The following is a 21,633-nucleotide window of genomic DNA, read 5'->3' as shown; positions in this document are numbered from 1 at the left end:
ACAGCAGCCGAGGGTAAGAGAATAAATAAACGGCTTATGCATAAAAACCCAAAAGGACAGATTTCCAAGAGCATCCAGGTTGGTGACCATGTGCAGGTTCTGGGAGAGTGGTTACCTGGAGAGGGCGTGGAAGCTCACTGCCCTTTCCCCATGCCTTGCCCTGTGCGTCTGTTCCATCGAGCTATTCCCGAGTCATATCCTTTTCTAATAAACAGGTAATCTAGTAAGTAAGAGGTTTCTCTGAGTTCTGTGAGCCGCCCTAGCAAATTCGTCGAACCGGAGTAGAGAGTCTTGAGAACCTCTTACTGACAGCCAGTTGCTCAGAAGCATAGGTGACAGCCTAGACTTGCTCTTGGCACCCGCAGTGGGGGCAGTCTTGTGGGGCTGAACCCTTAACCTGTGGGATGTGATGCTGTCTCTGGGTACATAGTGTCAGAATCGAGTTGAATTGTAGGACACCCAGCTGGTGTCCCAAGAATTGCTTGTTGCTGTGGGGGACTCCCCTGACCCCCAACCCCACACACATTGGAATTGGTACCAGAACCTAGGAACAAACTGTGAAAGATAAGCATCTTAGCTTGGGTTCCCATAACAAAATGCCATAGCGTGGGTGACTTAAACAACAGAAATTTATTTTCTCACCATTCTGGGGGCTGGAAGCCTGAGAGCAGGATGCCAGCATGGTCAGGTTCTGGCGAGGGCTCTCTCCTCAGCTTGCATAAGGTCCCCTTCTCACTGAGTCCTCAGATGGTGGGGTGTGTGTATGCGTGTGAAGAAACAGAAAGAGAGATCTCTTCCACTTCTGATGAGGCCACAGTCCTATCTGATTTAGGTTCCACCATTATGACTTCATTTTCACCATAATTACTTCCTAAAGACCTTGTGTCTGGACATGGTCACAAGGGGGGTCAGGGCTTCCATATATGAATGGTGGGGAGAGAGAATTCAGTCCATAGCAATAAATAAAGAGCAAATAAATAGAAACAAAGGTTTGGCATTTCTCTTTCTCATTTCCTTTCTTCCTGACTTTACTGTCTTGCTCTTTGTCTAGCTTCTTGAACAAGCAGCTCATTGGTTTCTAATTTTTCTTTTTAGATACGTATGTTGAAGGTATCTTTCTTCTAAGTATTGTTTAATTCCATCCACCAGATTTTGTCATGTAGTGCTTTCAGCTATAAATATTTCCTGAGTTCCATATGAGATCCCTTTCAATGCAAGGTTCTATAAGTTCCCAGCCATTAATATTATTTTCTCATCTGTCGCTCCTTTTACAAGTATGCAATGTTCCTCCTTGTCACCATGTTGGTTTTGTCTGGAGCTTTACCTCCAGATTTCTATAGATATACTTGTTTATTGACAGGTAAAGGACAAAATGAGGAAATATTTTTGCTAGATATAAGCATGGTATCTGTCTACACTCCTGGGACAGTGTAGACTTCTAATCTGTCACTTATCCACCTTTGTGAAAAGGAATTCTAATATTGGCTCACTGAAGTCATTTTGGTCAACAGCACAGGAAATCGGTAATATGTATGTGTGGGGACCTGGAAATGGCCACCCCAAGATATGTCTCTTTGGCATCAGGATTATTTGAGGCTGATTGCTTTTGATAAACTGGGACAGGGAAGGAGGAATGGAACTTGCCCTTTGTTAGGGCACATTTACATTTGTAAGGTAAATCTCTATCTGTAAAAGTTGCCTCCCTCTCTGTACCAGGAAGAAGAAAGGAGATGACCTTCTCTCTAAAAACTCTTAATCAATACCAAAGGCAAGGACTTAAATCTGCATTTTATTGTGCTAGTCTGGTAACCTCCTGTAACTGACTTTCCTCCCCCTCCCAACGTTGGCATTTCTTAAGGATTAAGCATCTTTCCTTAGGCTAGGAACTGATTGCTGAGCTCACCTGTGACCGCCCAGCTCCAGACAATCGACTTGAGTCCTGCCATGCCCACTGAGATAGCAGACCCACTACCTGCTGTGTCCATCAAGTGCCGACAGGGCAATCTTGTGACTATTGTGGGAGGGACATTTCAATCACATGTGAAACACCCCATTTGGCGGTATATAACCACTATGTGCACCCCACTTCTTTGGTGCCCTTTCTTCCTTTGGGAAGAAAGGCACCGGGCCACGGTTCCTCATAAAGCTTTGTTTAATTTTCTCTTGCTTTTCTGTCTCATGTGAATTTAATTCGTTCTCCAGCCAGACGAACCCACACTTGGGAAGAGGAAATGTCTTCCTCCCCTACATATGTTTTCATCAGTCAGATAGTCCATGTTGTGCTGTATTCACAACAAACTCCTAAGTCTCAGCTAAAAATGACCAAGGTTTATTTCTCGAACATGCTCCATGTCATCAGGGGCTGGCTCTGTATTATCCTTGCTCAGTCTGGAGGATTGAGTAGATGGCAGCTAAAAGATGCTCGATCCAACTTCTTGCACAACTGCCAGGCAGGAAAAACACACTCCTACTGTTTGCCAAAGGTTTGTCTGGAAGAGACAGCCTCATTTTTGCTCAAGTTTCATTTGCCAAAGGCTCACAAAGTCACATTTGACTTTAAGGGGCCAAGAAGATACACCCCTTCTGTGTGCCAGAGAAGAGCCGACACTATTTGGTGAACGGCAGTAATAATAACTATACGCTGTGCTCTATTGTGTCTTCCAAAGCTTATTTTTGCTTTTTGTTTGTTGATTTTTTCAAAAATTCCCTTCAGTTATGTGAGTTACCGTAAGTCCTTCTAGTCAATTTCTTTAATAAGAAAACTGAAGTTAGCCAGAGTTAGCTTCTTTTGCTTAAACAAAAAAACTGATCTAATGCATTAGACTTTGCGTTATAAATGTTACTGAGCAGCTTAGGAAAATGAACTTCAGTTTACACCTTGGGCTGGTTTTCAAGAAAGGGTACACACCGATTTTTGAAGGATAAGGTTTTAATAGGAAAAGAAGCAGGGCATGGCATGAGCCAATATTTAGATCCGAATAATTATTGGTGACTGCAGCATGTCAGGCAGGGAGCCAACTGTTTTTGCATATGCTCTCTAAGTCAATTTTAATTCTTTATAAGAACAATATGAGGTGAATCTTAATATTCATCACTTATATATGCAGAAACTGAGGGTCAGGGAGGTGAAATGACCTGTGCAAAAGTCACTTAACTAGCAAATGATGGCTTTGTTTCAAGTCCATCATCTGATCAGGCAGAGGTAAAAGAGAAGAATGCAATGTGTGTTTTTGGGTAGTGGGTACTGTTCGGTTTGGCAGGACTGTGGGATACATGAAAGGCGGAGGGGCCCTTGAGTGCTAAGGCAGAGAGTTGGAGTCTATCAGGTAGGCAGTGAGAGGAAGGTTTCCGCATCAGAGAGGGCACTGGTGGAGCCATGCCTCAGAAACATTGATCTGCTATTGTCCTCTACGATGAAGAGAAATGAGGCACGCTGGAGGCTTGGAGACCAGTTGGAGGAGCATTGTAAAAACTCACATAGGCCTGAATGGGCATGGGTGTTGGCAATGGAAAAAGAAAAAAGTATTCTATCGAGTCTCCAGACACCCAGGGAATTGCTGAACGAAGTCTGAGTTCTCCCTATGTAGATAGCTCATACTTTTCATTATAGGTTTCTCAAGAACTTGCTCCCAGAAAAACCTGGATGGAGAACAAAACAGGTAAGTGCCCAAGTGAGAAATCTACAAAGCTCCTCTCCCCCAAAATCACCTCTTCCCCATCTGGCATGTCTGGTTCTGGCATGTCTTGCAGGTGGTCAGTCATGTCCATCACCTGGTTTCGGTGTGTGCGACACCTGTATCTGGTGTATCCGGCAGGTGGTTCTCACAAGACTTGTAGGTGGTTCAGACGTGTCCAGAAGGTGGTTCTGGTGTGTCGGGCATCTGGTTACAGTGTGCCTGGCATGTGGTTCAGGATTCTCCATCTAGTGGTTCAGGCTGGTCTAACAGGTGGTTCAGGTGTGTCCAGCCGCTGTTTCAGCTGTTTCTGGAACCTGGTTCTGGCCTGTGCTGGACCTGTTTCTGATGTATCCATCATATGGATCTGGCATGTCCAGCACAGTGTTTGGGCGTGTTCAGCAGGTGGCTTCAGCGTACTGGGCGCCTGGTTCCATCGTATCTGACCATTGGTTCTGTGGTGTCTGGCAGGTAGTTCCTGTGTGTCTGGCATATGGTTCCAGTATGTTCTGAAGGTGGTTCCGGCGTGTCCGACTGGTGGCTACCATGTGTCCGGAACCTGATTCCTTCGTGTGTGGTTGGTGCATTCAGTGTGTCCAGGTGTTGGTTCTGGCGTGTTTGACAGTTGGTTTCCGCATGCCTGGCGGGGGATTCCAGGCTGTCTGGCAGGTTGCTCTGGCCGTTTCTGGAAATTGGTTCTGGCGTATCCAGGACCTGGTTCCGGTTTATCCAGCAGGTGATTTTGGCATGTCCGGCAGGTTGTGCTGGCGTGTTAGGCTGGTGGTTCCGGCTTGTCTGGCAGGTGTTTGTGGCATGGCCAGCACCTGGTTCTGCCGTATTCGGGAGGTGGTTTCAGTGTATCTGGCACATGGTCTCGGCATATCCAACAGGTGGTTGCGAAGTGTGTGACAGGTGGTTCCTGTGTGTCTGGCATGTGGTTCTGGTACGTTCGGAAGATGGTTCCAGCATGTCCTTTGGGTGCTTCTGGCATGTCTGCAAGGTGGTTCTGGCGTGTCAGTGTCATGGTTCCAGTGTGTCCGGCGGGTGGTTCCAGGTGGTTCTGGCGTGTCTGGTGGGTGCTTCTGGTGTGTATGGCGGGTCATTCAGGCATGTCTGTATGGTGGTTCCAGGTGTGCGGCAGGTGCTTCTGGCATGTCTGTTGGCTTTTTCCGGTTTCTAAGGGGCCTGGTTCCAGGTTATCCGGCAGGTGATTTTGGCTTGTCCAGAAGGTGGTTCCGGCGAGTGAAGCAGGTGGTTCAGGCGTGTCCAGCAGGTGGTTCATGTCTGTCAGTGATGTGGTTCCGGCATTTCCAGCACATGGTTCTGGCACTCTGAGAGATGGTTCTTTCATGCCCGTCATGTGATTCTGGAGCGTCCATCAAGTGGTTCTTGTGTATCCGGCAGGTGATTTTGGCGTTAGAGTCAGATGGTTCTGGTGTGTCCTGCAGGTGCTTCTGGCACGTTGTGGACCTGATTCTCACATCTGCGGTGGGTGGTTCCACCGTTTCCAGATGATGCTTCTGAAGTGTCCAACAGTTGGTTCCAGCATTTAAGGCAGGTGGGTCACACAAGTCCCGCCCGAATCATTCGGCCGAGGCACGAAAGATTGTCCTTCCACATGCTTAGGAGGAGAGAGACAATAGGATTTTAACCAACCACTCTTTGGAAGTTAAGAAAAACTTGCTTCCCACAGTGCTCTTACAGCATACTGGCAACCTCTCATGCCGCCCTTGTGCATGGGTGGAGAGAGTGTTCACAAAGCAGCTATGGAAGAAAGGCCAAGTTTGCTCAGCAGAGTCCTACATTGCCCTAAAATTGCAAGGCACAAAACACTGCCTCCAACCCTCAAGGGGAGATGAGCAATAATCCATCTTGCTTCCAGCTCTTTGGGAAGCTGAGAAAGAACTCACTTGCCACACTGTTCTTATAGTGTACCTTGAACATCTCATACAAAGGCACCTGAAATGCTGTTTATTTGGAGCCCTTAACTCATTGCTTTAGAACTTCTGCTTTTGGGGCATTTCCATCTTGCCAGCCCGGCTCAGACAAAATGCCTACATCTTCTCCTTAAGCAAGGAGGCTGAGGCCCGAATGATTGTGCATCCACATGCTTAGGAGGAGAGAGACAATAGGCTTTTAACCACCGCTTTTGTGCACTGGAGGAGAGAGTGTCAGAAAGCACCTATGGAAGAAAGGCCCCTTTGCTCTCAGCCGTGCCCTACATTGCTCTAGAGGTGGAAGGCACAAAGCACTGCCTCCATCCCTCAAGGGGAGACAAGGCACAAACCATCTTGCTTCCAGCTCTTTAGGAAGCTGAGAAAGAAGTCACTTTCCACAGTGCTCTTACAGCATATTGGGAACCTCTCATACACAGGCAGCTGAACGCCATTTCCTCCCAGCCCTTAACTCGCTGCTTTAGAACTTCTGCTTCTGCCACATTTCCCTCTTGCCAAGCCGGCTCAGGGGTAATGGCTACATCTTCCCCTTAAGCAATTGGGCCAAGGCCCAAATGATTGTGATTCCACAAGCTTAGGAGGATAGAGACAAGAGGCTTTTAACCAACTGTCCTTGTGCATTCGTGGAGAGAGTGTCAGAAAACCCCTATGTCAGAAAGGCCCATTTGCTCTCAACCATGCCCTATATTGCTCGAGAGGTGGATGGCACAAAGCACTGCCTCCGTCCCTCAAGCGGAGACAAGCCACAAACTGTCTTGCTTCCAGCTCTTTAGGAAGCTGAGAAAGAACTCACCTGCTGGATATGGTTGAACCAGGCACCTTAGAGGCTGGAAAAACCCGACAGGCATGCCGAAAGCACCCGCCGAACACTCTGGAACCACCACACAGACATCCCATAACGACCCAGCAGACTCACCGGAAGCACCCACCGGACACACCAGATCCACCTGGAACCACCCACTGGACACACTGGAAACATGAGTCTGACACACCAGAACCAACTTCCAGACATGCTGGAAGCACCTAACGGAAAGGCTGGAACCGTCTTCTGAACCTACCAGAACCACATGCCACATACTTCGGAACCACCTGTTGGATATCCCAGAACCAAGTACCAGATACACTGAAACCACCTCCCAAATACGCCAGAACCAGGTGCCAGACACGCCACAAACACCTGCCACACAAGCTGGAACCACCATCCTAACACGCCAGAACAACCGGCTGGATACGCCAAAATCACCTGCCAGATACACCGGAACCAGGTCCTGGATACGCCAGTACCAATTTCTGGAAAAGGCTGGAAAATCTGCCAGACATGCCAGAATCACCCACCGGACATGTGGGAACTAATTGCAAGACAGGCCGGAACCAAAGCCAGGACACTCTGAAAGCATCAACCGGACAGGATGGAATCAGGTCCCAGACACACTGTTGCAACCTGCTGGACATGCCGGAACCACCTTTCGAATGTACCAGAACCATATGCCAGACACACAGGAACCACCTGCCAGACACCATGGAACCAACTGTCAGATACACCGGAACCAGGCTCCCAGTGTGCTGAAGCCACCTACCGAATATGCCAGAACCATGTGCCAGACACGCTGGAACCATGTGACGGATACACCAGAAACAGGTCCAGCACAGGCCAGAACCAGGTGCCGGACACACCTGAAACAGCTGCTGGACACACCTGAAACACCTGCTAGACCAGCTTGAACCACTTGACAGACAGTCTGGAACCACATGCTGGGCACACCAGAATCAGGTGCCCGACATGCCAGAACCACCTGCTGGACACGCCTGAAGCACCTGCCAGTCTTGTGAGAACCACCTGCCAAGAACTCCAGAAACAGGTGTTGCACACACCAAAACCAGGTGCTGGACATGAATGAACCACCTTAAAGAAATGCCAGAACCAAGTCCCAGACACGAGTGAGTCACCTGCAAGACATGCCAGAACCAGGTGCCTGACATGCTGGAACCACCTGCCGCTCACGTCGAAATCACCTGCCGGATACGCCGGAACCATGTGCTGCACAGGCGGGAATCACATACCAGACATGCCGGGACCACCTGTTGGATATGCCAGAACCAGGTGCCTGATTCACTGAAACTACCTGCCAGGCACACAAGAACCAGGTGTCAGACAGGCCTCGACAACCGACTGGGCACGTTGAAATCACCTGCATGATACCCCGTAACCATGTGCCAGACAGAACGGGACCACCTGCCGGACACACCGGAGCCACCTCTCAGATATGCCAGAACCACATGTTGGACACGCCGGAACCATCTCCCGGACTGACCTGAACCACCTGCTGGACACGCCAAAATCACCTGCCTGATACGCTGGAACCAGGCACCTTGGATGCTGGAAAAACCTGGTAGACATGCCGTAACCACCCGCCACACACTCTGGAACCACCACACAGACATGCCAGAACGACCCGCCAGACACACTGGAAGCACCCACCAGACAAGCCAGAACCACCTGGAACCAAATGACGGACATGCTGGGACCATGACTCTGACACGCCAGAACCAACTCCCGCACATGCCTGAAGCACCCAACGGTCACGCCTGAGCCATCTTCCGAACGTACTAGAACCACATGCTAGACACTTCGGAACCACCTGCCAGACACTTCGGAACCATCTGTTGGATGTGCCGCACCCAGGTACCAGATACCCTGAGGCCACCTGCCGTATACGCCAGAATCAGGTGCCAGACATGCCACAAACACCTGCCACGGAGGCCGGAACCACCAGCGTAACACATTGGAACAACCTGCTGGACACGCCAAAATCACCTGCCGGATACACCAGAACCAGGTCCTGGGTACACCAGAAGCAATTTCTGGAAAAGGCCGGAACAACCTGCCGGACACACCGGAATCACCCCTGGACATGCGGGAACCAACGGCCAGACATGCTGGAACCAACACCTGGACACTCTGAAAGTACCAACCGCACACGATGGAATCAGGTCCTGGACACATGGTAGCCACCTGATGGACACGCTGGAACCACATTCAGAGCGTACCGGAACCACATGCCAGACACGCAGGAACCACCTGCCAGAAACCATGGAACCCACTGTCAGATACGCCGGAACCAGGCACCCAGTACGCTGAAGCCACCTGCCGAATATGCCAGAACCATGTGCCAGCCACGCTGGAACCATGTGATGGATACACCAGAAACAGGTACAGCAGAGGCCAGAACCAGGTGCCTGAAATGCCAGAACCACCTGCTTGACACAGCTGAACCACCTGTCAGTCTTGTGAGAACCACTTGCCGGATACACCAGACGCAGGTGTCGCACATGCCAAAACCAGGTGCCAGACACATGTGAACCACCTGCCAGTCTTGTGAGTACCACCTGCCAGATACACCAGACACAGGTGTCGCACATGCCAAAACCAGGTGCCGACATGACGGAACCACCTGCAAAACATGCCAGAACCAGGTGCTGGACATGCTGGAACCACCTGCCGGACACGTCGAAATCCCCTGCCGCATACGCCGGAACCACATGTCACATGTGCTGGAATCGCCTACCAGACATGCCGGGACCACCTGTTGGATACGCCGGAACCAGGTGCCTGATTCACTGAAACTACCTGCCGGACACGCCAGAATCAGGTGTCGGACACGCATGGAAAACACACAGGATATGTCGAAATCACCTGCATGACATCCCATAACAATGTGCCAGAAAATAAAGTACCTAGGATGTGTGAAATCCTATTGAGGCATATTCATATAATGCATTTATTATCATCTTTCTCGCTTTTTCTGTTTTATTGTTATAATTTTTTTTTTTTTTTTGAGGAAGATTAGCCCTGACTAACATCTACCACCAATCCTCCTCTTTTTGCTGAGGAAGACTGGCCCTGTGCTAACATCCATGCCCACCTTCCTCTACATTATATGTGGGACTCCTGCCACAAAATGTCTTCATGAGTGGTGCATAGGTCTGCACCCAGGATCTGAACCGGCAAACTCCAGACCACTGAGGGAGAACATGTAAACCTAACCACTGTGCCACCAGGCCACCCCCAAGTTTTCTGTCTTTTTAAAGCAATTTCAATTCTTGCATTTGTTTCACCAGCAGTGGTATCATCATCTTGGACAGTTCCTCCAGAGTCACAGTATCTAAAATTTGGAGCATTTCTGTTGCTTGTTTGGATAAGTGATGTCAGAATGTCTAGTAAATCTTCCCTAGGAGAACTGTCTAAAAGACGTCTCAATTTAGCAACTGCAGGGACATGTATATTCAACATTTCAATCGATAGTAGTTCATTTTTGTAGAACTCTTCTGATAATTCTCCCAGCTTCTCTTTAGTTTTACAGGTGTTGAAAAATCCCTCAAGTCAGTCCAACAGTTCCACTTTAATAGCAGGATATGACTTCTCTTTTAAATCTGTACCATCTGCAAACAGCACAGGCATGTGGTCAACAAAAGTGAGTGGGAATTGGGCTGGGTACTGCCCACAATCTGAACCATCAGTGCCGCGGCCCCAATCCTGTGCAGTGGTGGCAGATCCTGAGTATTGCTGGCCAGGTAGGTCATGCTGGGGATGAGACTTAGGATGGTGCTCTGCAGCCCTCGAGCAGGCAGCTCCACACCAGCTGCCAGTTGCAAGTCCAGTCCACACTGAGTGCACATGGGGGAGCTTGGAAGCAGGAAGCCATCTGGGTGAGCAGCAGCAGGAAGTGGCTGAAGGAAAATTATGGGAAGATGAGGGGAGAAAATGTATAATAAATAAAGCTTGCCTTGTTATGCAGATAAATCTCTCAGTTAAAAAAATTCTCTAGGGGTTGGCCTGATGGTTCACTGGTTAAGTGTGCACGTTCCACTTTGGTGGCCTGGGGTTCGCCGGTTCTGATCCCAGGTGCAGACATGGCACTACTTGGCACGCCAGGCTGTGGCAGGTGTCCCACACATAAAGCAGAGGAAGATGGGCGTGGATGCTAGCTCAGGGCCAGTCTTCCTCAGCAAAAAGAGGAGGATTGGCAGCAGTTAGCTCAGGGCTAATCTTCCTCAAAAAAAAAAAAATTCTGTAGGGGCTGGCCTGGTGGCACACGGGTTAAATTCACACATTCTGCTTTGATGGCCTGGGGTTCACCAGTTCAGATCCCAGGTGCGGACCTACACAACACTTATCAAGCCATGCTGTGGCAGGCATCCCACGTATAAAGTAGAGGAGGATGAGCATGGATGTTAGCTCAGGGCCTATCTTTTTAAGCAAAAAGAGGAGGGTTGGTGGGGAATGTTAGCTCAGGGCTAATCTTCCTCAAAAAAAAATTCTCTAAGAGTCATTCTCTTTCTGGTGCCGATGCTTTTACTAATGGAAATTTCCTTTAGAAACATAAATTTCCTTTCCAAAGAGGAAGTCTATCCTTCATTTAAAGCAGTCAAGGTGGAGATCAAGAGTTTTTCCTGCATCTGCTGGCTCTCGATTGCTTTTGGCTCCAAATAATTTGTATGTCAAAGTACCATACTTTGGGCATCTTCAGCATTCCTTCAAGAAGAAACAACTTGTTCTTGGAAGTCTCTGTCTCCTCCCCAACCCAGATGCACTCAAGCTGTTAGGGGCCAACAGCAAACAGGGTTCTGCCTCAAGAAGCTTTGGGGAAGCCTCTTCACCCTCAAAGGCCTGAGACACACTAGAGGGATAGATCACTGCAGGTTCTTCAGCCATTGAAAATAATATAAACAGCTCCATTATCATAAATTTAACAACTTGAAAACAAGGAACAACTTACCAAAAATTTCAAACTAACAAAACTCAACCAAGATGATAGTATTTTCCTCAATCGGGCGCTGCTAGCCAAGCTTTTTGCCACAAAACTCAAGACTTGGATTCATGCGACACACCTGAAGAAAGCACAAACTCTGGGGGGAACTGCACATCATTTGGTGACTTAAAAATAAAGATTTCTCCAAATGGAAGCAGACAGTATCTGATGCAAAGGTTTCCAAGGTGTCTGGACCAGGTCTGTTGGAAGTTTGTCTGCCAAACCTTTGAGGATGACATGACACTTCAGATCATCTCCAATGCCTCTGATCTTGATAACATGCAAACTTCAGGTAAAAAGTGCCAGAGAGTTCTCCCTCCTCTCACTCCGTGTTCCTCAAATGTGGCCACAATAGGTTTCCAATCTGTGTGTTTTTCCTCCAACCTGGGACATGACTCCCAGAGAAGCTCCTTCCTGGCATCGAGGGACGAGAGGCTACTGAAACTGGAAAAATCTGACTGCAGATCAACAGTGCTTTCAGAGAAAGATCGAAATCAAAATGGGGACATGTGAAAGTTAATAAACGGAAACGTAGTTGAAATAGTGTTGGAAGGCTAATAGAGGGAGTTCTCATGCCCTATGTCAAAGGCGCAGTGCAACAGGAAGAATAAAGACTTTCTCTTCCTGACCAGTCAGAAACTAAGCCAAGGAGAGACTGTCACAACTCTGCCGATGAAAAGCCACTGCCCTCAAGACTGTGTCCAATAGCCCCCACAGTTTTCCCCACTCTGAGATAAAAGAGCTTCTCCTCTCTTCCTTGCTGGGTGCTCCTGCATGGCTTGCCATGGTTGCACACTCCAAATGGCTATTCTTCGCTAATCCCAGATAAACCAATTTTTGCCAGAGAAATAACTGGCTGTCTATTTGTTTAAGGGCAAGACTTGTTAATAAGCAAGAGATGTAGAGAAAACATTTGATACAATCCAACTCCTGTTTGTCATAAAATTTTCTAGCAAGTTTGAAATAGATGGAAACTACTTTCACTTGTTGAAGGTCATCTACAGAAAATGCACAGTTGACTTCATGCTTAACAGGGAAACACTAAATGATTCTCCCCACAATAAGGAACAAGGAAAGGAATACCACTTTCACTACTCTTATTCAACAAAATACTGAAGCTTCTGGCAATAACAGAAGTAAAGGAAATAAAAGCCATAGAGTTTAGAAAGGAAAAAAATGTAACCATTCCTAGTTTCATTGTTGTCTGTGTAAAAAAACTCTGGGAATCTCCAAAAAAAAAAAAAAAAAAATCAGAACTAATACGTGAGTACAAAAAGTTCACCAAGTACAAAGTACAAGATCAACACACAAAAGACAATTTTATTTCTACAACTAATGATGAACCCGCAGATGATAAACTTGAAAATGCTGTATTATTTAAAACCACTCCGAAGAACATGAAATATTCAGGCATAAATTCAAGAACATGTGTACAGGATCTGATGCTGAAAATTATAAAATACCGATTACAGTGATTAAAGAAGATGCAAATAAATTGAGAGCCTTACTATTGTCAAAGACAAATGCAGCAGAAATTAGTTAAAGTGGTGAAAGCAGATTTTATTCAGTAACAGCTGACAGAAGCTGAGCTGCGCTCAGATTTGTACGGAGGTGAATCTAGAATTTTAAAGAGGGAATGAAGGAGCAGGGTTCAGGGGCTCAGTAGAGTCAAAGAAGTGAAAAAGTACAAAGGTTGGTCAGCGTAACTGTGATTAGACCCACTGTGTTCGTTACTTTGCAGTTATCAAAGTTAGGATTCTATCCTCACTCAGAAGTTGAGAGAAAGAGGCTCTATCTGTCTTAATGATCGTATTTCAAAGGAGTGGCTCTTAGGTCCTTTAGAGAATTGTGAGAGATACATATCTACAGTTGTAAGCCCTCTTTAGTAAATACTCTAAGAAGGGGGATCAGAGGCCTATAATTGGGTGTTGACTAAAATAAATAGCAAATTTTTCTGTCAGCTTTGAGCTCTCAGGAAGGCATTTTAATGGTGGGCTGGAGTCATTCCGGTTACACAGACTCATGCAGCTAGAAGCCACGCCAGAGTCTGGTTGAGTCTCCTCCTGGTGTGGGGGTTTGGAAGGAGTTGTTATGTGCTGAGAATTCTGCAGTCCTCACCATGTTACTGGATAGAATAATGAGTACAGGTCTCAATTATCCCCAAATTGATCTATAGGTCTAATATTATTCTAATAAAAATTCCACCACAGTTTGTAGACAGAGACACCTTTTTCTAAAATTTATATAGAAAGGCACATAGCTGAGAGTAGCTAAAACAATCATGACAGGAAGAATAATGCGGCAGTAAACACTTTAACAATATTTAGTATTGCCTTGTACATACTGTAATCACAGCATCATCATTTTCATTGTAGGACAGCTACATAAATCAATGGAACAGAGTAGAGAATCCAGAAATGGACCACAGAGTTATACCCTAGTGATCTCTGACACCAAGAGTGAACCTTAATGTAAATTATGGACTTTGAGTGATAATGATGTGCCTATGTATGTTCATCAATTGTGAAAAGTATACTACTCTGATGAGGGATATTGACAACAGAAAGGTTATGCACATGTGGGGGCAAGGACTATATGAGAACACTGTGTATTTCATTAAATTTTGCTGTAAATGTAAAACTGCTCTAAAAAATAACATCCATTGATTTTTTAATAGGCAATACAAGAATACCTTGTAGTGATAAAACTGATCATTATTTTAGCTGTGATGGATACACAAACTTGCACATCTGATAAAATTGTACAGAACTAAATACACAGGAACAAATTAGTACAAGTAAAACTGGAGAAATCTGAATAAGATAGTGGATTGCATCAATGCCAACAAGCTGGCTGTGGTATCGTCCTATAGTTTTGCAGAATGTTATCATTGTAAGGAACTGGGTAAAGTGTACACTGGAACTTTTGGAGTTATTCCTTACAGCAGTGTAGAATCTACAACGATCACACTATAAATTTCAATTAAAAATAGTTGGCAAATGGAAAGTCAGTCTATGTTTTAAGTTAGGAAGTTTCATTAAATGGTCAGTCCCATTACTTTATAAATTGAATACAATGCCAATAAAATTTTAACGAGCTTTTATGTTGAGTTAGATAAATGATCCTACATGGAAAAAATAAACACATAAGCTAAGCTAGGAAAATATGGACCAGGAAGAACTCTGAGGGAGGAGCTGCTCTATCACACGTTAAAAATATTGCAGAGACTGTAATGCGACAGGAGAGGATTGTTGCATGCACAAGAAGAGGAGAGAAGGGAAAGGGAGGGGAGAGGGTGGCAGAGTTCAGGAGAGTGGGGGAGGGGTGGCCTGATTGGAAGTTGTTGACACGGGGAAGCCGGAGCTCACTAAGTAGAAGGCAGGCACCCTATGTGATGGTTTAGGGAGCATATGTGGCTTTCTCTGGCGGTCCTGTGTTGAAAGCAGAACGAGAGTTTTGGAAACTGGCAGTTACTGACCAAGTGCTGACTGTTCTGTGCTGAATGCTGCAGGGGCTGTGATTTGGCTTCTTGGGATGTTTGCTTCCCACGTTGGGAGTCAGAGTTATACTGTCATATATGATCTGGCCTTTGTCCATTTGTATATTCAGTCTCAAAAAAACAGTCGGTGCACAAATTCATCAGTTAGCTCGTCATTAAAAAATACTCTCTTGGAAAGTTAAACCTTCGAAAGTTAAAAAGATGAAAATGGTAAAAAGATGAAAGACGCCAAATAAGTTTTATAGATAAATATGAAGAAATTGAATAAGAATCTCAAAATAAAATATCCAGCAGTGAAGTAAATTTACTTGAGAATATATCATGCAAACTATGTTTAAGTAGAGTGTCATTTTTATTATCAGCATAGGAGAAAAGATGAGTTATGGAAGGGATTCTGCTCGTGCTCAGTTATTTCCTTTATTTAACATTAAATCTTGAATAAAGTATAATGTCAAGCTGACTCATTTACTCCTTCATTTTAAAAGCTGAAGACTATTTCCTTGGTTTTTAAATAATGAGGTGTAAAGAAGGGGGTGAGGTGTTGAAAATAACTTCCACTGAGATTGACAGTAGCAATTGCTCTTGATTTTTTTGAGAGTCGTGGGGTCGCCCATCAAAGCAGGAATGCTATTTATGTTCAGAAATTAAGAATCTGAATTTTATTAGAAATTTTGACTTTTATACACCCTCAAAAAGTAAACTTAGGAATTTATTTGAATTTTTAGCTCTGTTGAGGTATGAGTAATAGACAAAAAATGCACACGTTTTCTATATGTGTATTGATTAGTTTGGACATATGCATACACCCATCATATCATCCCCACAACCAAGTGCTGAACACATCCATGACCTCCAAAACTTTCCTTGTGATTTTTGTGTGTTTTTTTAAGCTTAGGAATTTCATGGATTTTAACCTAATGCTCAGATAAAAGAGGGAGAAGATGAGGTGTACATTGTTTCATTATGGTACCTTAAGACATAGACTGTCAACATACACATGACTTCTGAAAAGCAACATTTATTACTTTCACAATGAAATATTTTCTCCTATTTCCTTCAAATATATGGCCTTCTTATTCTACCCCCCACCCACTTCCTTTTTGAGTAGGGACTCAGGAGAAATTTCCAATGGTACTAACAAACAGGGTCCAAGGGGTGGCTGCCCCTCAGCCCTGCAGGCTTTTCCCCTGTGAGAAGCGACCACTTTGCACGTGTGTGAGCCAGTGTGGAACAGGACAGAGTATGTCTGCAGACTGGTTCAGCCTGCCCAGCCCCTTTGCTGCTTCTAACCTATGGCCACGAAAAAGGCTAAATGGAGGGAAATTAAACTTTGATGTGTTGATGATTGAAAAGGAAAGTGCCTTGCTCTCTAAGGGATAAAGTCATTTGGAGGAAAATCAAATAACTATCATAGTTATTTTTTCCTATCTTATTTTTCCACTGAAGCCACTAGATATTTCAATCTTTCTGACTTCCTAACAGAATCCAGTAGTACTTTCCTTTTCTAAGGCCAATGAACTGTTATGTAAGGGGCTTCTCTTGCTTTTTCCAAACCCTCCTGGGATTCTGTTTATCTACTGTTCGTTTTCCACCCCCTGCTTTTCAGATTGCTTTGTTCACTGTCCTTGTAAAATAAATGTGGCTCATTAAAATAAGCAGCATTAATATGTATCTCTTTCACTGCATTTTATCTAATAAATATGCTGAAGACTTTCTGTATTCTGCATGTGAATCCTTTGTTGAATATTGGAACTGGGACAATCTCTTCGCATCCTGTGACTTGCAAATTCCCTCTTGTAATGTGTCTTATGATGAACCGAAAGCCTAAATTTTAATGAATCCCAGTTTACTGATATTTCTTGTATGGAGAGTGTGTGTGTGTCTTCTTTGAGAAGTTTTTTCTACCCTGTGGTCCCGAGGATGTTCTCTTATGTTGTCTTCTAGAAGTTTCATTATTTTACCTTTCCCCTTTAGGTCAAAGTGTCCAGGAATTGAGCTTTATGTGTTGTGAGGGTAGGGCTTAAGGTTTCCTTTACATCCATATGCCCGTCTCTACGAGTAACAACAGGCAGCATTGGGACAGGTGGACACAAGCCTGGGAGTTAGGGGTCCTGTATTCTCAGCCTTACCCTCCCTTTAAAGCACCCTCTGAACGTGGGCAGGTGATTTTCCCAGTTCTCCCTCCTCTCAGACTCCTTCCTTCCTCTCTTCCTCCTATCCTTCATTCCTCCCTCCCTCGCTCCCTCCATTCTTTCTTTCCTTCCTTCCTTCCATCTATCCACCCAAGCATCTGTCCAGGTATCAATCTGTCCAACTGTCCTCCTGCCTGTTCGCCTGTTTGTCCTTCTTCTCTCCTTCCATCCTCTTTCCTCCCATCTCTCAACTTCTCTTCCTTGTCTTTGTTCTTCCTGCTTTCCCTGTGACCCTCCATTTGTCCACTCTTCCTCTGTCCATCCAGGTATCCCCTCTATCTGTGCCTCTACCTGTCTCTTTGTTGTGTGTCTCTCTTCTTCAAGCACACTGTCTCTCTTGGGTTCATCTCACTCACAGGCTCGAACATCCCTCTACTCACACAATCCCTCCTTCTGTCACTCACATTTATGGCTCACCTGTGAATGGTTGTCCTGGGACAGCCACTGTTGGAGTACAGAGGAGCCTGTGGGGCTTCACCCACTGTGTGGGGTCTCTGTGTCTCCCAGATGACAGCCCTTTCCACAGCTCCTGAGCTGGGCAGCATGTTCCTGCCTACTTCCTCATTGCTTGAGCAACCAGAAGACACCACAGGCCTAGGGGGCCCCTCTTCCTTCCCCAGAGGAGCTCTCCAGCCCCACACCTCAACTGACCAATTCTTACTGGGCAGCTGGGAAGCCGAGGTGTGCAATTCTGCTTTGAGGGCAAGCATGCTGATCACAAGGATTAGACCAATATTTCAATCTGATGCAGCCCTCAGAGAGCCCCTGGTCTTGTGAAAGTCACAGAAAATTCTAACACAAGGTGGGATGCTTTGAGGAGAAGCACCTGGCATCCTTTGGGTGGGAAGAGCTCTCTGGAGGGAGTTTTGCCCAATTGGGGTCTTTAAGAAGGAGTAGGAGTTATATAGGGAAATAAGGTGTGGAGCGTGTTCCTGGCAGAGGAAATTGCATGAGCAATGGCCCTGTAGGCAAAAACAGCATAGTGTACGGGAGAAGTGACAGGAATTTGGTTTGCCTGAAGCACAAAGCCTAACCCTGAGTGAATGCATCAATGAGGCTGAAGAGTCAGCAGGAGCCAGATGTGCAAGGGCTTTGAGTGCCAGGTCAAGAAGTTTGAACTTAACCCTGAAGGCCTTAGGGAGCCATGGGTGATGCTAGAGCAGGAGTGTTCTAGTGAGATCTTCATTTCAGAAAAATGCTTCTAATGTTCAAGGCAGAGAACATCCTTTAGACAATGCATCCAGTGAGCATGTTAGGGTGTTGGTTCCGGTGAGAAAAGATAAGACCTACCTGGGACGTGAATGAACAGAAGGAATGCATTGAGGAGCAATCTGTAGGTGCAATTGGTGTTACCGGCAGGGGAGGGAGGAGGAGCTGAGAGAGATGCTGGCTTCAACTTGGATGAGCGCAGCATTGGGTGGTGGTTCCACTGGGAGCAAAGGCAACAGATGATACTGAGTTCAGGCTTCTGATCTGGTCTCAGCCCAGCTCTCGGTGATGGCCATCTCTCTCCCTCTCTTCTTGCAGCCAAGGGGCACGACCTGAAGGCCCTCACACTCAACTCCACCATCTCCAACATCCAGTATTTGACAGACATGAGCAAGAGCTCAGCCACATTGAACTCCACTGAGAGAGTCCTGCAGCACCTGATGAGACCCTGGTGCCAGCAGCTCCCGGCAGGATGTGTCCCAGCCAGCCGCACCCCACCTGCTGTCTCTCCTGCTCATCCTCCTCCTGCCTCCTCCCCTGCTTGGATCCTTGTTCAAGAAGAGCAGCCTGGGTCCCTTGTCTTGGGCTGTAGACTGATCTCCCTCAGGGAAGTCCCTTTTCTGAGCATATGAGAGTCATGAACACTTTCGGTGACCACCGCAGTTTTCACTCTTGCCACTGACTGCCAATTTGCTCCTCCCTCCCTCTGGCCCCCATTATCAGAGGATTCAGGACATCTCTCTAGAGTCCCCACATTCCTCTCTCCCCGGGCCTGCGGAGGAAGGGGCAGCCTCCAGCATGGAAGCTGTCTGCACCTACCACCCTGACCCCATGGCTCATGATGGAGAGTGTGACAGAGACCCCATGTGACAGAGAGCAGCATTCCTGGGTGCTGAACCAGCTGATCCACCATGTGACCCCGAGGGACCTCTACTCCCTGGTCAGCGACAGCCTTTTTGTCAGTTGTGAGTGTTTGTGCTGAGCTGGATTGACAGTGATCGTTACTTATGCCTGTTCTGCTTTATTTCCTCTCTAACAAGTCAGCCCAGGTTCTGAGTGGGGGACACAGAAACCACATATGTAAAAAGTTTCAGCTTACAAATGGAGACTATGTAAATGGATTTGTTGATCCCAATAAAAAAAAATGTGAACTATCTCACTATTAATTTTTATATAGATTGCCTGGACAGATGGTAATATCTTGGTTATAATGGGTTTAAATATACCATTAAAAATTAGTTTCACTTGTTTATTTTTACTTTTTTAAATGTCAGTATTTAAAAAAAGTTTAAATTTCATTAGATAGAGTGTGAAATTCTACTGTTGGACAGCACTGTTCAAGACGTGAAAATAAAGCCCAGAGAAAGTGGTTAGGGACAATTTTTCCAAGGAAAGGAGTCAATCTGACCCACGTGGCAACATGCAGAAAACAGTCTCATACACACATACATACACACACACACACTTAGTAAGCAAGACCAACATCATCATAGAGTTGAACCACTACTTCTCAAGTGGCAAGAGCTTGCAGTCCTACATTGCTCTAAGTGGACGAACCTCAGGAAAGGAGCCAGGAGTCAAGAAAATTTACCAACCAGGAAGATCTAAAACCAGAGAGTAAAGGTCAGGATCTTTGGTGAAGTTCCCAGCGGCGGATTCTGTTAGAGACTCAATACGTTAGTGAGAACTTTGCAAGAAGGGTTGTTACAGAACTCACCTATCCTTTCCTATGTAAAAGTACACAAGTTTTGTAAAGAATACTAGCTCCTGCCAATCAACGAAAAGATGGTAGAACACGAATATCGCCCTTGTAAATCACTCCTGGATTAGTGAGCCAGTCAGGGAACAGATGACAGTGGATTGAGCTGGACCTCGTTAGGCTGATTCTGACTTCATGACCATCCTGTGGATTGTCTCATGCCAGGAACTCTAAAACATGCTGTCCCCACCACTCTTTTGCCACCAAGGTCCACCAACCAGACCTTGCTGACAAATGCCCTGGCTGGGCCCCTTCTGACCACACCTGGAGGACTCTCCCCAAATCCTACTCCGTCACGGCGCTCTTCCACCTGCCACTGGCCAGGGAGGCATTTCCTCCAAGGCTGACACTCTGTGTGCCCAGCTCTGGGAATGACACGTCTCCCTCAAGTGAAGAAAAGGATCTGAGTCAGAGCCTGTGGGCTGCAGCCATTAGGACAAGGCCTGGGGTTTGCTGCCAGACAGAAGAGAACCTGTGGTGGGTGTGGGTCCCAGGGTTCAAGAAGCCCCCGTGATTCCTGGATAGAATCCCAGAAGACGATGCAGGACGGAGGAGGGATGCTTGGGTGTGATTGTCCTTGGGAATGTCCATAGGGAGGCGGATCTGCCATTGGTAATGCCTTCAACAGTGTTGCTCATTCATCGATTCATCCTGTCTCAGGGAGTGCTGTCTACATCCTTCCAGCCCCTAGTCTCCCGTCTGGAGCAAACAGACAGCGTCAGAAGAACATTTACATTTCATTTGTAATGTATGCGTACAGGGCATGCAATGTGCTGGATGTTGCAAGTGTTTTGAAACATTAACTCCTTTAGCACTCTCCATATCCTCACAAATTAGGTATGCTTATCCTTCTTGCCAACAACAGATGAAGAAACTGAGGCACCAATGAGGTAAGTACTTTGCCCTCTACCAATATCTAGGAAGTGATTGAGGTGGAATTTGAACCTAAGTTGTGGCTCCATATTCTCTGCTCTTAACCATGTTCTTTGCTCCCTATGACTTCACACCATGAAGACGTTGGCTCAGTGTATCCATTTTCTTGTTACACCCGGTAGCCCCACTCTTTGATCTCTGTCTGAAAAAGATGCTATTCGCATCAAAACAGTTGCACATACACAACCAAAATGACTTCTCCCCATATCCCATGTCCTGGAAAATACATAGAGAACATTTCAAAACATTTCTTGCCCAGGCTGGGAGTGCTTCTGGGAAATCCCACTGTTCCTGTAAGAAGCCAAGGGCAGGCTGGGAGCTGTGTCTTAGGGGAAAGGTGAGATCAGGAGATACTATGGGGTTACAAAATGGATGGGGGACCTCAGCAGGAATTGACTTCAGGATCTGGTGGTGTTTCAAGCTGGGTGCTAATTTTCTGGCTTTGGGTGTAGGGGCTGGTGCCGCATTCCAGGGAGAGGCCAGTCTCCCTGTGTTCTTGGGGAAACCAGACCCTTGAAAGCAAGGGAATGAGAATTTCCTTTCACAATGGACTTGGGAGGGGAAACATTCAGCCCAGAAGAGACAGTCATGATCCTGAGGAA

At 46.2% G+C, this 21,633-nt stretch overlaps 1 long non-coding RNA gene across 32 annotated transcripts in view; it reads left to right on the top strand.

Annotated features, from left to right (window-relative positions):
* LOC138917397 (uncharacterized) overlaps positions 1 to 19,577 on the top strand; it is a 77,482-nt gene extending 57,905 nt beyond the window's left edge. For all 32 annotated transcript variants that reach the window (XR_011425303.1, XR_011425323.1, XR_011425313.1 and 29 more), the window contains 2 exons: positions 3,611 to 3,659; positions 18,658 to 19,577. This is a non-coding gene — a long non-coding RNA (uncharacterized lncRNA). The remainder of the gene's footprint in view (positions 1 to 3,610; positions 3,660 to 18,657) is intronic.
* The last annotated feature ends 2,056 nt before the right edge of the window (positions 19,578 to 21,633 follow it).

This window comes from Equus caballus, chromosome 14, assembly GCF_041296265.1.
Source record: "Equus caballus isolate H_3958 breed thoroughbred chromosome 14, TB-T2T, whole genome shotgun sequence".
NCBI classification, from domain to species: domain Eukaryota; kingdom Metazoa; phylum Chordata; class Mammalia; order Perissodactyla; family Equidae; genus Equus; species Equus caballus.
This window is presented reverse-complemented; position numbering and strand designations above follow the sequence as displayed.